At 38.3% G+C, this 17198-nt stretch overlaps 1 pseudogene; it reads left to right on the top strand.

Annotated features, from left to right (window-relative positions):
- Positions 1–620: 620 nt before the first annotated feature.
- On the top strand, positions 621–16374 carry LOC122145111 (annotated as a pseudogene).
- Positions 16375–17198: the final 824 nt, after the last annotated feature.

The raw sequence follows: 17198 nt of genomic DNA, 5'->3' as shown, positions 1-17198 counted from the left end.
TTCTGGTCCACTAGGGGTGATTAAGACGTTAAATTACAAATAAAATTGATCGTTGCATGTGGTTTCGTGTAATGTGACAACTCTGACGCCCAAAAGTAATATAGTTCCTGTCCAAAGGTAGACACGCAGCACTGCCAGACAGATGTAACACAGGCTGGGGACAGAAGAGCCAATGGAAGCAGCCTGCAGATAGCCAGATGGTCTTGGTTTGTGAGCCATGTTTTTTTGTCTTTCATCTTCTCTCTTGCCGTCTGCTTTTGGCACGGGAGATGCAGAGGAGAACGCTTAGTCCTGATCACATTCCTCCCCCCCTCAGCTATGAGAAGCCAGATCACAGATTAGGCATTTCGGTGACAGCGACGTGCTCATGTTTATATAGCCTTTTTCTCTTGTCAGAAAGGTACCCTTGTTAGTGATGGACATAGGTTGAGGAAAGCAGTAGTAGTAACGGGAAATACTGTTTTATTGTTTTTTTTCTGCACGCATTCTTTGAAACAGAACAAACACTGTATGTCACTGCAACACAGAAATATTGTAAGATTTGCTTTCAAAATCTTGCTTTCTGATTTTTTTTTCTCTTGTCGTGTTGATATTTGTTTGTAGATATGGTTGGGAACAATATGAGGGAATACTCTGATTGGGCTGACGATGGCGTACCGGGGATGGAGAATGGTTCGCAGCACGCCATGGTACAGAGCGTGCCCTTCAACAGTTGGAGAAAGGCCAAACCTTTCCGAGGAGGCTTTGGTAACTCGGCACACTTGTCTCACTCTGCTGTACAGTCATGTTTTGGGTTTTCTGATTGTGAGGTTTCTGTTAATAATTTAATGTGAAAATTATTGTCTTTCAAACAGCTGGTGGTGGTAAAGATGGTAGATTGAGATTTTAAATAATCTTTTAGCAGATAGCCCTGCTTGAAGCCAAAAATCAGTCTACCAAGTATAATAAATAAAACATCGTGGCAATGAAAGCTCTTGTACAAAGCCATATGCGTCATCGCACCTAGTTCCAGGAAGAAGTAAAAAAATTTCAGTGAAATCTAAATTCATTTTAACTAATCCCAGATTAGTTACTTTATTACCACTTGTTTGGTCTTTTTTTGTGTTCCCCTTATTTCTTCATTTTCTTCTTGTCAGATTCATCAAACATTAAAGACTGTGAACCATCTCTTGAAACACACTTCTCTGTTTGGCTGACATCGCTAAGTGCTGCTTGAGCCATTTGGGGTTGGCAGGAAATCCTTCACAGTTGACTGCGAAAATCCCGCACACGTTTTCACTATTAAATTGATTCCTGATGGGCAAAATCAACTGGTCTATAATACCTTTTTTTCCCCTCTTAGAAATCCTGTTATTGTCTTGGACCATTCAGCCGCAATTAGAGAAGAAACCAAATGGTATTTGGTAGTGAATGTGTGACTTTAAAAGCTTGTAGTCCAGCTTATAGACTTCAGCCTGACAAGGATGTAAACTAATCATGACCCTGTTTGTGTGGGCAGGAGGAAGCAGTTCCCAGAAAATTAATATGTACAATGAAACACTTAGATTTCTGTTATTTAAGCTGTAGTATTTCTCAATATAAAACTAAGTAAAAATTCACATCAACAATCACAGGACAAGAACTGAGAACCAGATTCTGTTTTCAACGCAATTTCAACCTGACTCTGGTTTGCTATAGAAAAAGTGAAGGCCTCTTGACATGTTCCCAGAAAAAGAGAAGTGATTTCTAATAGTGGCATTATAATTAACAATGTAATTGTAAAGATGGGCTGTTTGTTAGTTCAGCAGCTGTTGGCCCATGTGGGCACTTAAATTACCCCAGTCACTAAACTCCTAGCAATAATAAATGCTCGTTGCACGTCGTTTCATTAGAACAGATGTAATTACTTTTCTGTATGACTTTTTTTCCTGTTATGTACAAAAAGATGTTGTTTCTCATTTGTTGCTTTCTAACGCATGTTCTTTTTTCGCATTTCTATCGCTGCGTCTCTGAACCTCCCAAAGCTTGCGAGAGTATCAAGCCTACATAGATTTTGAAAATGAAGGAAGGAAGATCCGGTCTCTGCTGGTTCAGATCATATTTGATGCGTGCGGGCGTGGCGGAGAATTGCCTTGTGCCGGACCTGCAGGATTCAAATACCACCACATATCTGGTGAGCGATGTTGCGTTAAGCAACATGTTCTGCTTTGCACCAAACAGCACTGTTCACAGCCCCAAGACAACTGAATGATCCACACATGGCCAAATCCCCACCACCTCCCTCCATTTATTTCAGAACATATTATTTGCTTTAATGGGAGGGTAATGAGAGCACAGCCACAAATTGCGCAGCAGTGTACTTGCAGCTGAGAACATATTGAAGAGCAGCACCTCACCAGATGGAGGTAGGGAGAGGGAGGAAAAACGGCGAGTTAACGAGGGCAGAAAGAGAGATGGTGGGAGGGCGTAAGGAGAGATAAAATATGAGAATGAGATGTGGGAGAGAATGACACCTCCACATATTAGCAGCCAAAGCTGCAATCCATTTGTGCGCGTTTCTGATTCAATGACTGGAACTTAATGAACTTCTGCCATATAAGGGCTACGGCTGAAGTGTGTTTGGTGGAAGCCCATATCGGGCAGTTGAATTCCTGGCAGCTATGGATGTGTGAAATAAATAAATCGAGCCTTCATCCTTGTAGTCTCTTAGGTGATTAAATTGAGATGCTTAACTAAATTATTGCACCTCACACTGTGAGGTCACGGAGCTTGCTTTTGCCTAATGGATGATAGGGGGTTATACTTTGGTTTTGCAAAGTGCTGTATTGTATCTAAAGCCTCCTATGTAACTGATGACCTTGCACCCCTTTAGGATCGAGTGTTGGATCAGTTTTTCCATAGAAAAGAATGAACATTTTATCTATAACTAACATCGATCCATCCACCACATTCCAGATCTAAAGTATTTGCCTAGGTTGTTTATCTGTCATACTTTAGCACTCGACCAAATGTTCACGTTCCTACTAACAATACTTGGTATGCTTTAAAGAACGATTGGCAGCCATGATCAATACTTAAGCCAGATATCATCATTCAGTCTTTGATGAAGTCATTTTTGCAGAGCAGTGAGGCAGATGTTGAGTTGGCGGAAATTGGCAAAGCAGAGATTTTTTATGCATCTCTCCATTTATAGAGGCAATATTACATTTTCCTGAATGATTAGTTGATGTAAGGCAATTTCCCACGGAACAGATTTTATCTTGGCTGTAGATTACATTTTTTCGTACAATGAAGGAGTGATTCCCTACTCAGTGTCTCCTTTAGCTTGATGTTACATGTAATCTTTGAGCAAAAGAGGTGCTTGGTAAATGGCGGGTTGAACCGCAGAACAGCAGCGCTAGATTGGGTGGGGGATTATAATCATTTTCAGACTACTCATCGAAAAATCACACCTGCGCTTTCTGAAGCATGTTCAGTGGCTTTGGTGCAGAAGGCGCGAAAAAGACTGTAAAATTGGCTTATGACCTTAAGCTTCTGTATTTCCCAAGGCCTTTTTATGCAAGACTGAATAGAAATGTATTCCTATGGATTTCTTCAAACTGGGAAAGAGTATTCAGCTTTCATCAAAAAAGTTGCTATTTTATATGTATGAAATGCATATATATGTATATCTGCATGTGCATTCCACATCAGTATTGTTGGTATGAAAAGGTGTCTGAAAAGATATTAATGCTGCTATTTATATCATGCAAATTATATAATCTGTTTTTTACCTCGCTTGGGGGGTTGTAACCGGTATGAATTTGCTTGTGATTCATCCAGATGTATATTTGTTTACATTTTTCTGTAAGTGGGCCATCTGCTATTTTTGCATTTTATGTGAAAAGTCCTTTAGTAGGTAACAAGCAAGAAGAGTTGTGGCGATCTCGCTCCCTCCAATCAGCTGTTTGGTTTAATCAAGAAATGATGCGATCCTGTCCCCAGTTAATCCTTCACAATAACTTTACATGCTGTAAAGTTGAAAACCTGAGGGTGCAGACATGTTTCCTTCTAGAACAACATAGTATAATATTCTCATTTCCTCTGCATCTGTCTGAAACGTATTCCATATTTCTGATGTTTCTGACCTTTTCAACAGCCAGCCATGTTTTGAACAGGATGTCAGGACCTTTCCCTATTTTTTATGTCAAATTAGAAATGTTCTAGTTGTATTCCACAGTCAGAATGTTTAGGTGATTAAATGTAATGTTTGTTTTAGTGGTCCCTGTTGGCTTGTTTACTCATGTACTTGGACTGCTAAAAAATGCACAAATGATTATGTGACTTAATTAAATTTTTTTTTTCTTTCTGTTCTAACCTCAGGATCGTCAGTTGAAAAATTAAAGACCTATCGTGGTATCTGCTCATGAGCGAGCCGTCAGGGAACTGTCCCTGGACCATGGGCCTGTGGAAGAGCTATCTTTTGGCTCTAGAGAGGGCATGGGGCTGATCATCGGACTGTGACAGGTACTCCAAAAAAAAAAAAGGAAATATCAGGGAATTAAAAAAAGAAAATCTTATTCTAGTTATGCTAATCACAATATTGGTTTTGACATTTTTTGTGAAGTCTTTGAAAGTCCTACACTCACTGGCCTCTTTAAGCTTTATTTGCAATATCTTGCTAGTACCGAGTGATTGAACTGCCTTAATTTCTTGTGGCAGACACTCAAGTTTTCCTGGAACTTCCTCAGAGATTTTTGGTCCATGTTGACCTAATAGCATCACGCATATTTGCTACAGAATTTGTCAGCTGCACATCCATGATGCAAAATCTAAAACCGTTCCATCACACAAATCCCAAAGTGCTCTATTAGATTGAGAAACTGGTCACTGTGGAGGCCACTTGAGCATAGGTGAACCCACTGTCATTTTTCAAGAAACCAGTTTGAGATGATTTGAGCTTTGTGATAGGGTTGGGAAGCATATGATTCTTATTCAGAACCGGTTCTGTTCATTGAAAAGAAGCAGTACCGTGAGCAATTTCTAAGTTTCGGTTCCAAAACGGTTCTGGTGCGACACGTGACCAAGTGCTGTGAGCAGCCTTGCAACCGGTGTTCTGACGATTCGGCGTTTCCCATAAAGGATGTCATAAACCAAATAACAGAAATGCCGCCCCTGCCTCTTTGCTTACTGAGCACATTGATTCCAATGATGCGCATTCCACAGACACGCTGCGTTCGCATCTTTAACTACTGAACACATTGTTTTCCATCGACTGTACGCGCACCACTCGCGCCTTTGATAACTGGGCACATCCTTTTATCAGGACTGTAAATGTACCGTCAGCTCGCAGCACACCTGCCGCCACTAAATTATATTTGTCCCATATTGTCATTAAACATACATACGGACGTCAACTTGGACCACGAAATAAATAGATTGCAGTTGTTGTATGAGGGTTAGATTATTTAGTGTACATGTCATTTCAAGAGTGATAGACAAAGTGATGGAAAATATTTATGTTCATGCATTTTAAAATGTATAAAAAATGTGGAAACCATTATTGCATCACACCATCTCCTGACTGCATTATATTATTATTTGTAAAATAGGAGCTTAATGGAGAGTGTGTGTACATGGTTATATAAGTATAACAGCTAACAGTTCTTTTCATATTTCATTATTTAGGGAAATAAACAAGAGTATTAGCCCTCAGGGACTATTTGGCCAACCAGCTTATGCCTGCTTGAAAAGCAAAATTGTTATTGATAGTGTAAAAAACATCAACTTTGAAGCACATGCTGATGATGGATGTGACTAGCATTACTCAACATGTACTACTTACCTTCCAGCAACACTACATTCAATGAAGGTAAAATAGTAAAAAACATAATAATTTTTTTTTTATGTGGAACCGGAACGGGAAGTTTTTTAAAATTACCAAAACTATTTTTGTGAAGATGTATACTGTAATATATGTTACATTTTGTTGACATTTCCAAACTTTAAATTAAAGTTCACAGTAAGTAATAAAACAGTATTGAGCATTGAGTAGTTGAGTATTTGTGCATTTTTCCTTACCACAATTTTTTTAATATTGTTTTAATGATTTTAATGGAACCGGAATCGGAACCGGAACCGTCAGGTGGAACCGGAATCGGAACCGGAAAATTTCTAATGATTCCCAACCCTATTTGTGCGTTAGTCCCTGGAAGTAGCCATCATAAGATGGGTACAGTGTGGTCATAAAGGTATGGACATGCTGCCTCTTGATTGGCTGATGAGATGATTTTGCCTTAACAAGCGGTTGAACAAGTGTACCTAATAAAGTGGTCGGTGAGTATTTAGTATAAATAGTTCATGAAATCATGTAAGTTCAATGGTTTAAAAATATGAAAACACTGATAGCAATATTGAATCAGTTTATGAATGCCAGAAACATTTTTCAGAAATGGAATAAGTGATTTTTAACACACAAGAATTGACATTAACAAGCATTGTAATTTCTTTTTCTCAGATGTGTTTGAAAAGGCCCTGAACGCAGGGTTCATTCAGTTTGCGACTGATTATGTAGAAATCTGGCAATCGTTTTCTGGACTACCTGAGGAGACGTTGTTGATTTCAGCAAAGCGTAAGAGCATATGCCTTTTTTATGTCTTATTACTGATCTGCTCTTACGTTTCAAAGTTTTGGCAGCTGATATCAGATGAGTGAATTTGATGTATTTATTATTGATGGATTTGTGTGATCATTGCAGAATGGAGCAGGGAGTTGGATGAGCCTGCGGGCAGCTTTTGCACGCTCCCTTGACTACCTGAACAAACAGGATGTAGAAGAGAGTAAGTATCGTGTCTGTTTTTATGTGGTATGAGAGAGCAGACTTGGAGAAAAAGGCACATGTAACTACTTTCTCACTTCTCAGGGTTAACTCAGTGAAAGTGGAGATCTGTCCTGCCAATAATGCAGATCTGGGCAAGGATAGAGTGAGGAAACACTATACTGTTGCATTCTGTCCATCCTCCATTACACTAATGGTTGTTATGCTGATTACTCAGTCTGTCTGTAGTTGGTTTTTAGTGCTGCTTGTGCTTGATTGCTTTAAACCAGGCCTTACAACTGTAAGAACATGCAGAAGGCCCGTTGAACTGTGGGACAGCATCATGACAAAAGGAAATGCAAAACATGCCAACATGTGGCTGGAATACGTTTACACAACCTGGAAAGGTCAGTTGTTTTCAACAGTTTGTTGCAACCATGAGAGATGCTTTTTCACTTCCATTTATGATTTTTGGATCATTCTCAAATTATGGATGATGGAGGAACATGAATCACAAGGTTTTACGCAATCTTGTGGAGTTCATGCAGGTTGAATTCTGCTGTGATTAAATATTCTGTTGATTTAAGGGAGGGTGAGGGGGAGTGTACATTTGGGGGCCAAAACTAAGCATTTTCACTAGTGGTCTCTGAATTTTAGACACAGCATTATTTTTGTAATTTTTGTTAGACCTTGGTTATGTCAGCAGAAAAATCAATTCAATTTTAGGGATTGAGCAATCTATTACATTTTCATGAAATATTATGAAAACAAGCATTTCGTTTTTTTCAGAGTGATGTTGTATTAATAATAAGTCAGGGTGGATGTTATTTTTGATTTAATTTTGTCTTTAAAACATTGCCAGACTTGCCAGGTAATGTAATGTTGCATGTTGTAACTCTTTTTATATGTTTGTTCATATGGAGATGCTTCTTCTCACTGCAGGAAAGCTCTCCACAGAGTGTACAGTGTACATCAGACTATCCTGAGCATGTCTGTGATGTCCTGCTCAACTATTTGAAAGAGTGGAGGGTGAGTTAAATTGATGCATATATAGATTGCTGTTTATATGGGTTGCCAGCTTTTTAAGGTTTTATTGTGGGTGTTGTCTCTCACAGGGCTCTCTGGAAGACTGGGATGCTGCAGTCCAAAAAACAGAGACTAAAATCATCAACAGAGTCAAAGAGGAGAGAGAGAGTGTGTGTTTAATTGGCTTTTTTTTTTTTTTTTTTTTTTTTTTTATATTTGGCATGCATTTAAATTTGTTTGTCCTTTATGAATAACAGAAATAAGAGAGCAAGAGTTACTGTATGTTATTATGTTTAATGTATTTGTCAGCAAGCTCGCCATGTAGACATGTTCTTTTGCTGCGCTTTTCGATCATTGTGAATTCTGTTTCTGCAGGTGGCTGAAAAAGAGGCTCTCCAAGCCAAGCAAGAGGAGGAGCAAGCCCGAGCACGGCGAGGAAAGCCAAGGCAGATAAAAAGGCCAAAAAAATAGCCAGAAGTAAAACAGAACGGGGGATAAACGGAGAAAGCTGATGACGAGTACGAGCAGGAATGGGGAGAGGATGCAGGTATGGATGAAGAGCTTTTTAAGTTGCGTAATTCTATTGTGTTAAAAAAAATATCCAGTTTCCAGAGAAATTAGCAGTCATTTAAAAAAAAAAAAAAAAAAAATTTGTAAAGCTAACAGTGGGTGGTTTAGAGATTTCAGCTGTACTGAGATATCAAAATGTGTGCAGAGCTGCCGTCCAAGAGGCTCAGAGGGGGGAGGACGACTTTGGTAAGCACAGGGCCACAGAGGAGCTCATGGGGAACAGAAAGTGGGCTTTTCGGCCGACGAGCTCCACCCACGTAAACTGAGCCACCTGGTTTCCGTACGTAAACCAGCGGGGGGGATCATCTGAAGCACCGCAAACAACCCCAGGACGTATCGAAGGAGCAGCGCATAGATGAAAATTGTGTATTTGTCAGTAACTTGGCTTTTAATCTGGATGACCCAGAGGGCAAGCTGCGAGCATTGTTTCAGGGTTTGTGGGACGGTACAGCAGGTGCGGCCAGTGTTTTCGATGAACGGTGTGTTTAGAGGCTATTGCTATGTGCAGTTTGAGGCCCGACTGGCTGTACCTGAGGCACTGAAACTGGACAGGAAGGAGGTGGGATGGGCGGCCATGTATGTGTCTCCTTTGTTTGGACAAGAATAAGAATCCTGACTTCAAGGTATTTAGAAATGTATACTACTCAATTGTGACCGGGGTGTTTCAGTGTTCCTGATGTTCACAATTCTTCACAATTTCTTGCACATTTTTCTTGTACATTGGTTATCACCCTTTTCTTAAATGTTAATCATTTGTATAATGTGTTTTAGGTATTCAAGTACAAAACAGCAATGGAGAAGCACAAGATCTTTATCCTCGGGTCTGCCGTTACACATGCACTAAAGAGACACTGGAGATCTCTGTAAACAGCACGGCACAGTGAAAGCCATCCGGCTGGTCACCACCGGTCTGGTCACCAACCCGTTTCTCCATGCAACGCCAAGGTGTGTAGGCCTCAATCAAGGCCTCTGTCATTAACATAAATATACAGTTATCCACAAAAAAAAACATTGCAATGTAACATGAGCACAAATGCAAATGTGATGTTGATTTTATACAACAATTCAATAAATATGTAACAACTTTATACTATTTGTAGACCAATATTGTCTTGCTTTTGCTCAGTTTTTTGCCAATGCAAAATGTGGCTACCTCTTAAAGCCACAGTAAAACTGTTGTGCATCTCTTAGCAACACAGAATTTCTGAATGAATTAGCAATTTAAAGAAAATGAATGAGTGAATAAATGACTCAGACTTATTCATTAAGACATTTACTGCCACCTACTGGTGGTTTTAGTTTCTTATTTACAGTATAATTTATTTAAAAAATGATTTAATATTTACATATGAAAAGAAATCTGAAAAAAAACATATCAATTAAAAACGAATTAAAGAGATAGCTCAACATAAATGACTATTTCATTCTTTTTTTCATATAACAAAATTAAATATAATTAAATTACATATAATTTAAATTAAATTAACTTTTGTGGGTAATTTCTCATCCTGATTTGATGTGCGATTAATATGCGCTTAATTAATCGCCACATCGTGTAACTAATTTGATTAAAAAATGTAATCGATTGACAGCCCTTACATACATAAGTAAATGTATTTTGATTCAAGAATATTGTAGATATTTGCCCTGGAAATCAGATTATAAGGAAGCAAACAAATAAGTAAGACACAGCATTGCTTTTTTGCACGTGTGATCAGTAAGGAACAGTAAAAGTTATAGTCTTGACATATTCCAGTGTTTGGGACAGAGAAGCTGCTTCAGGCCTTTTCAAATGAATTAAGTAGTAATGGAGATTCATTTGCTAAGCTTTAAACTTTGAAGTGTTTGCTAATACAAGTCTTTGTGTCTGTTTGCTAGATTACATTTTAGAACACATTTAGACATATTGTATAAATGTCTTAAATTTACCTTTATAAAACCTGAAACCCTGTATAGTAATCTCTAAGCAAATTTTCTCAGAATATAATATTCACAGTGTTTCCCACAGACTTACACTCTATGTGTGGCGGCACTTCCCCTGGGGGAAATATAGGCTATATATAAAACAGCAGACGACTGATTGATTGAAAGTGCAAATTAATCCTCTGCCAGCAGGAGGCGCTTTTGGAGTGGCAGAAATATTGGTTTCTCCGTAACTGCTGTAATCGAAGCAACGCTCCACTCAGAAACACTGCTTTATCAGACATTATGGGAAAGATAAAATTAAAATAACACTGAAACATTTCTAAAGACAGAAAGTTCCCTTCAAAGATATAATCATATAAAAACACCCATGCCGCGTTATGACTTTGAAACATGCAGTGCTCATGTTTATTCAACAGAGTCAAAGCCTTCTGGAAAATATATTTGTGGCGGTCAGTTTTGATATTGTGCCAGACTGCCACAAATAAATCAATATATGGGAAACACTGATTCATATTCCTGTAGATACATGTCCAAGAGTTAAACAAATAATCAAAGGAATATGTCGTCTCTTAACATTACTGTGTTTGTGTGCTCTGTAGGGTTTGGCGTATGTAGAATATGAGAATGAAGCACAGGCCTCACAGGCTGTGCTGAAGATGGACGGCAGCATGTTGGAGAACTTCACACTCTCTGTTGCCATTAGCAACCCCCGAGCAGAATGATGGAAGATAAAGGAGTGCCTAGTCGACTCCTAGGGGCAGCGATGCCAAGGCAACCTCAGGGCGCGTAAGTACTAGATACGCCAGGTTAGCTGGTCACTTGTGTTGAATTACTGCTATGTGGATGTCAGTAATTATGCTATGAAAATTTGTGGTCTTGGATGCAAAGACCTGTGTCTCCAGAGGAAAGACAATTATGGTTGAAATTTGTGGTAAGTTTTGTTTTTTTTCAAAGTAAGAGGTTTCAGATGTGCCTTTTTATTTAAATTGTAAACTTTATGTAGGGCTGAATGATAAATAATGAATATTGCAAGTTGTGTGATTATCAAAGCTGCAATTTAATTTAGATAAAAATACAAAAATACTGACTGTGTGAGTGAAGTGGCTCATGATTAGAGCCTGACCGATATGGGTTTTCTGAGGGCCGATATTTGGTAGTAAAAAAAAGGTGTATATATATATATATGGTGTTATTTTTTTTGTGTGTATATTATAGTACAGTACTAGGGATGTAAATTTTCGATCATTTCCATGATCGATCGTCGTTTAAATTAACGATCAATTAATCGATTAATCGTTAACCTTAATGCTGCAAAATGCGTCTATTGCAGCGGCACGCAGTCACCGGTATGACTGGATGTGCAAAAGCCACTCAAACAAAAAAAAAAACTTTCCCACTTGAATTAAAGGGGTTTTAGTCTAAATAGAATGTTAGTAGCAGGATTATAAAATGGATAGATGTGATTAAGATCATTTGATAAAATGAAGAGAGCGCGCAATATGTTTGAGATCAGTTTACTTTGTTGACTGTTTTCTATCCTGGCACGGAGATATGTGCCTCTTTAAATGGTTTAGTGGTGCTCGCTGTTGTATTTTAAAACACAACTGCAATGTTTTCAACTGACATTATGGCGTTTAAAATAAAATCATCCCAAACAAAGGCCTAACTGTGGCGCGTGTGGCTGTGCTGCACAGTCAAAGAACCACTTCCATCGCGGGGTTTTTCCTGGGTCAAAATTGGTCTTCGGTGGTGGCTGCCTGACATGGTCATCCACACACAGCAAAGAGTACCCTAGTACCCACATGATCCGCAAGCCCAATATTGACAATAAATGTTAAACTTAAAATAAATACAAAGAAACAGTTTGTGATCTTTTTTCTTATCCTATTTATTCATGAAAAAACGATCACCTTCGGTCAAAGGTATTTCAATTTATCTATTTACTAATTATGCAATTATCAGACACAGATATTACCTGTCACTCTCACTGTCATCCTTTCTTTCCATCTTTGCAAAAAGGCTGTGATTTTTTCCACGACTGGCTTTCATAGTTTTGAAAGATAAAATCCTTTTTTGATAGACCTGATAATTATTTTAGTATAATCATATCAATGAAAAAGTAGCGTTAAAAGGTGTGTGTCATTTTTTACCATATAAAATTTAATAAAATTAGCAGCTAGCTAGCAACAGCTTGCTTTGTGCTTTGATATAGTTTCATCTCACTCCAGTCTATCTTTAAACTAAATGATTTTATAGGTAATTTACTACACATTGTCATAGGCCTATACATACTGTGGATTAGTAAGGCTAAATTTTACTAAACACTCTTGCTAAATGGAGTAAGCACGCTTACTTTCTCATTTCAGATGTGTGTTCTTCTAAGAAGTAAGGATTTGTTATACACCGATTCAGACACTGACGGGCAGACCGATTGCTTTAACCATTCATTATAATGAATCGGCTCAAAGGAGTCATTAGGTCGTGAATCGGACTTTAACGGACCGGACGTGTTGTGTGGGAATCCTGGCTGTTAGGACATCGCGAAAGAGTTGTCAACACACGCACACACAAAAAAACACTTCATAACTGGATAGTTTTTTTTTTTTTTTTTTGCGTTTATTTAAAGTTATGTCAGCTGCATGTGCGGAATGCTTGTCACAAGTTGTAAGAAAAGATCAGGCAAATATTTTTTTTTTTTGACTGCAATTCACACCCAAATTCAGGGCACCGTACCATGGGGGGCGCCAAAGCGATGGTTAATTTTTTTTTTAAATAATAAAATGATAAAATGGGGGGGGGGGGGGGGGGGGGGGCAAATTTTTTTTGCTGTATACCCCCCTAACACTGGATAGTTGCACCCCTGGCGCCGCATATAGCGCATACCCACTTTTTGCGCCACTGTATTTGGAGGTTATTGCTCACGTCTCATTCGGCACAAATCCAAATGTTTCCATATTCGCAATGTGTTTGAATGTTAAACTATTATTTATTATGTAAACTAGGCTTGTACTTTACATGCATTCACATATAGACGGAAAAGATCATCCTCTTCACATGAGCAAAAACGGCCTTTAACAGCAGATTGGACCGGTATACTACGGTCTATTTAAATTATTGCTAGAACTATTGCTAGAATATGTGCGCCCCAGGCGCCAGCGTGATCGAAACAGCTGAGACATTAAAAAATACAAAAATAAATAAAAACTTTTTGGAGTAAGATATAATTCGCGAAAGCGTTTACTTTCATTTGTGCACACTCACAATAAAAACACAGAAGATTTTTGCTCTTGTAAAATAAAGCAAAAAGAATGGCGTTGTCATCCTTTTTTTTTTTTTACATGAACTTGGAGCGCTGCCACACTTCTGTTTTAAATTTGTTATCTTAAGTCAGATATATTTCACCTTTTTTTATTATATAGGCTATACATTTTCCTTAAAGCATCACATTTTGTCCCAGGGCTTGAAAACCTGTGACCTAGGCCAGTGGCAGCTCATCAGGGGAGAATTTTGAGGTGAAAATGGGAGGAGGACTATTTAATGTTAATAAAATTCACAATTAATTTCAGTTCATATCGCAGAATGTGTATTTTTTGTTTGTAATTTCACAGTTGTAATACCATAAAATGTTAATGAAGTTGGAAAGCACTGCATTTCTATCGCTAATGTGCCGAATTTGCTGATGTAATTACAATCGCTAGGTGAAGGGGAGAAGGAGGCCGGGGGAGTCTGTTTAATCCCTTAAGACATAACTGGCTGTGTTTACAGTAGTTCTGCATCATAAAACCATTTTGAGACACAATTGCATTACACGGAGCCATGCACAGCCGCATGCACGAGCAGTCTTCACAAACAAAGCGTGTGTCAGTATTTGAAATTGAAAGCAGCCTTCTGTTAGTGAGGTTTATATTTTAAATATATAATGGCGCTTTTCCCACTGCATGGTACGGCTTGGTATGGTTCACTTTTGTAGAGTTTTCCACTGGGTACAGTACCTGGTTCTTTGTACTTTTTTTAGTACCACCTCGGTTGAGGTTCCAAGTGAACTGTACCGTTACCAAAACGTGACGTGTAAACTCCCCTGATCACGGATTGTCCGGAGAGAATCGTCACTACCTACGTCACTGAACTTACGTCACAAACACAAAAGAACTGCTAGATTTAAATCAGCACAGCCAGCGAAGGATTGAATGCAACTGTTTTGAATGAGCGCACCTCGACTTGAACGAGGGCTGTGCAGAACGATCAGTGTATAACACAAGAGTGATTCGAAAGCATGAGAAGCTGTCTGCTCTCTATAGCTCTGTACTTTGATGTCACAAACACCGATTGATCTGCGCAGGTGCTGCTTCAAGTCAAACACACGTCTTATAGTGTTTGGGGAGGGGCCATGCTCAGTGACTCCGTTTCGTGATCGAGTCATGATTTTAGCCCAACCAAAAAAATTCTAAAACGAAAAAGGTGAAAACCTGTTTAAAGGGTTACTTCAGCCAAAAATGAAAATTATGTCATTAATGACTCACCCTCATGTCGTTCCAAACCCGTAAGACCTCCGTTCATCTTCGGAACACAGTATAAGATATTTATATTTAGTCCGAGAGCTTTCTGTCCCTCCATTGAAAATGTATGTACGGTATACTGTCCACGTCCAGAAAGGTAATAAAAACATCATCAAAGTAGTCCATGTGACATCAGAGGGTCCGTTAGAATTTATTGAAGCATCGAAAATACATTTTGCTCCAAGAATAACAAAAATTACGACTTTATTCAAGATAGTCTTCTCTTCCGGGTCTGTTGTGAACGCGACTGCTGTGACTGTTGACGTACGACGCAGCTGACGTGTTTTCTGGTGCGCCCAATAACAACAGACCCGGAAGAGAAGAAAATGCTGAATAAAGTCGTAATTTTTGTTCTAAATCTAAAATATCTTAAACTGTGTTCCGAAGATGAATGGAAGTCTTACGGGTTTGGAACGACATGGGGGTGAGTCATTAATGACATAATTTAAATTTTTGGCTGAACTAACCCTTTAACTGTTTAACTCCACAATAAGTACTACATAATTCACAGTCTTTGTAACATGTTTCCGCAATGCATTTGTAACATTTATAATGTGTTTAGAAACAATTCTCAGAATTTACTGTACACAGACTTTAAGCTTTAAAGCGTTTAATCCAGGTTGCCAGTAGCAAACAATGGATGCTCTGCTGGACAAACTATGTAATTACACCATTTACAAGCATTTTATCTGCAATTTTATGTTCTGTAAAAAAAATGTTCATATCAGTGGCATATCGGCGACATATACCGATATATCTGTGACAGTCTCATATTGGCCGATAAAATTGGCAAAACGATATATCGGTCAGGCTTTACTCATGATCTGGTGAAGAAATAAGAAGATAAGTTCTAATTTTACTATAATACTATAAAATAGAATTGCTATTATGTTTCTTCAATATTCACATTAAATAGATTAAATGTGGTTACATTTTGAAATCAGTTGATTTATCAGATTTATCAGAAAAATTGCAATTACATTTTCCCACCCAAATCGTGCAGCCCTACTATCATACATCATTTTCTGACAAAGCATTTTGTGGATATACATCGTCTTATTTTAATTTGTTTTTCTTTTTGTTTTCTTCATAATCCTGGTTAACTGAAACACATCAGTTCTTTCTCTTTACACATTTTTATATCTTCTCAGAAGAGGGAAAGGACGCACCCAGATCTCTCTGCTGCCACGCTCTCTGTATCGGCAGAGTACTCCAGATGCCAAAGCAGAGAACGGGACCGTTTCTGCACCACATACCACTGAGACAGATGGAGTGCACGGAGGACCTGGAACCACAAGCCCGGACACTCAATCCAAGTCTCTGTCCAATGAGGACTTTGCCAGGATGCTCCTCAAGAAGTGAAACTGTATGCAGATAACACAAGAAGAATACCTGCCTTCTGACAGAAAGCCATGCTGTGTCCTTACAAAGTCTGGCGAAGACACAGCGTTTTAATTTAGCCTACTTTCTGTAAATATGTGACCACTCCCGATATATAGTAAAACTATTTTAACACCTCAACCATGGAGATGTGAGCTGTATTGTTTTCTTTATTTCTTAATAACGAAAGGGATTTGGGGGGCAGATTTCAGATTTTGTCAGCGAGTATTTTTTTAACAGGATGTTAAAAAAAAATGATGTGAATCATTGTTTTAAAAGGTATATGCAAGAACATTTAATATGAAGATACATGATGTATTAAAAATAGGTTTCAACACCGCTTCATTTCTCAGTAGGTCCCTTTTGGGGCAGTTGATATGTAGATGCGTCCACCTGCACCTCTGCCTTGTCAAAGGCAACAAAACATAAATAAAGATCAAAACCTTTATTTTACATATTCTCTGAACTGCTTGTATAAATAATTTATTTGCAGTACCATGACCATTTGAAACAGTCTTGCATGTTTAGATTTACAACTAATTCTGTAATAAATACCTTCATAAAAGCTCTAAATTAAGACTAAATGGAGTAATAGATGATTTTGACAGCAAATAAAATCCAGCACCTTGCCAACAACATGTGACTAAGAGGTTAAACTTTTGTGTTTATTAGACTGCAGCGCTTTAATTAAAAGCTGTGCACTGTCCTGTCCTGGAAATTAGTAGATTCCAGTGTTTTTTTTTTTTTTTTTTTCATGCATTTTGTTTTTTCTCCAAGTGCTGCCCTTTGAATCTTGTTTAATTGCTGACAGCTTGTAAACCTGCCTTACCTTGTGTGCTCAATAATGGTCTGAAGGTTAAAGCTTGTGCTCCACAACCAGATTCAGTTCAACATTTAGTCTAGATCTAGAGTTTTAGTTTATCTAGAACCTTAGATCCCAATTGCTTGTGCAGTCATATTCAAGT

Source organism: Cyprinus carpio, chromosome A5 (assembly GCF_018340385.1).
Source record: "Cyprinus carpio isolate SPL01 chromosome A5, ASM1834038v1, whole genome shotgun sequence".
Classification (NCBI taxonomy): Eukaryota; Metazoa; Chordata; class Actinopteri; order Cypriniformes; family Cyprinidae; genus Cyprinus; species Cyprinus carpio.
Note: the sequence above shows the minus strand (reverse complement) of the source record. Positions and strands in the feature narration are given on the sequence as shown.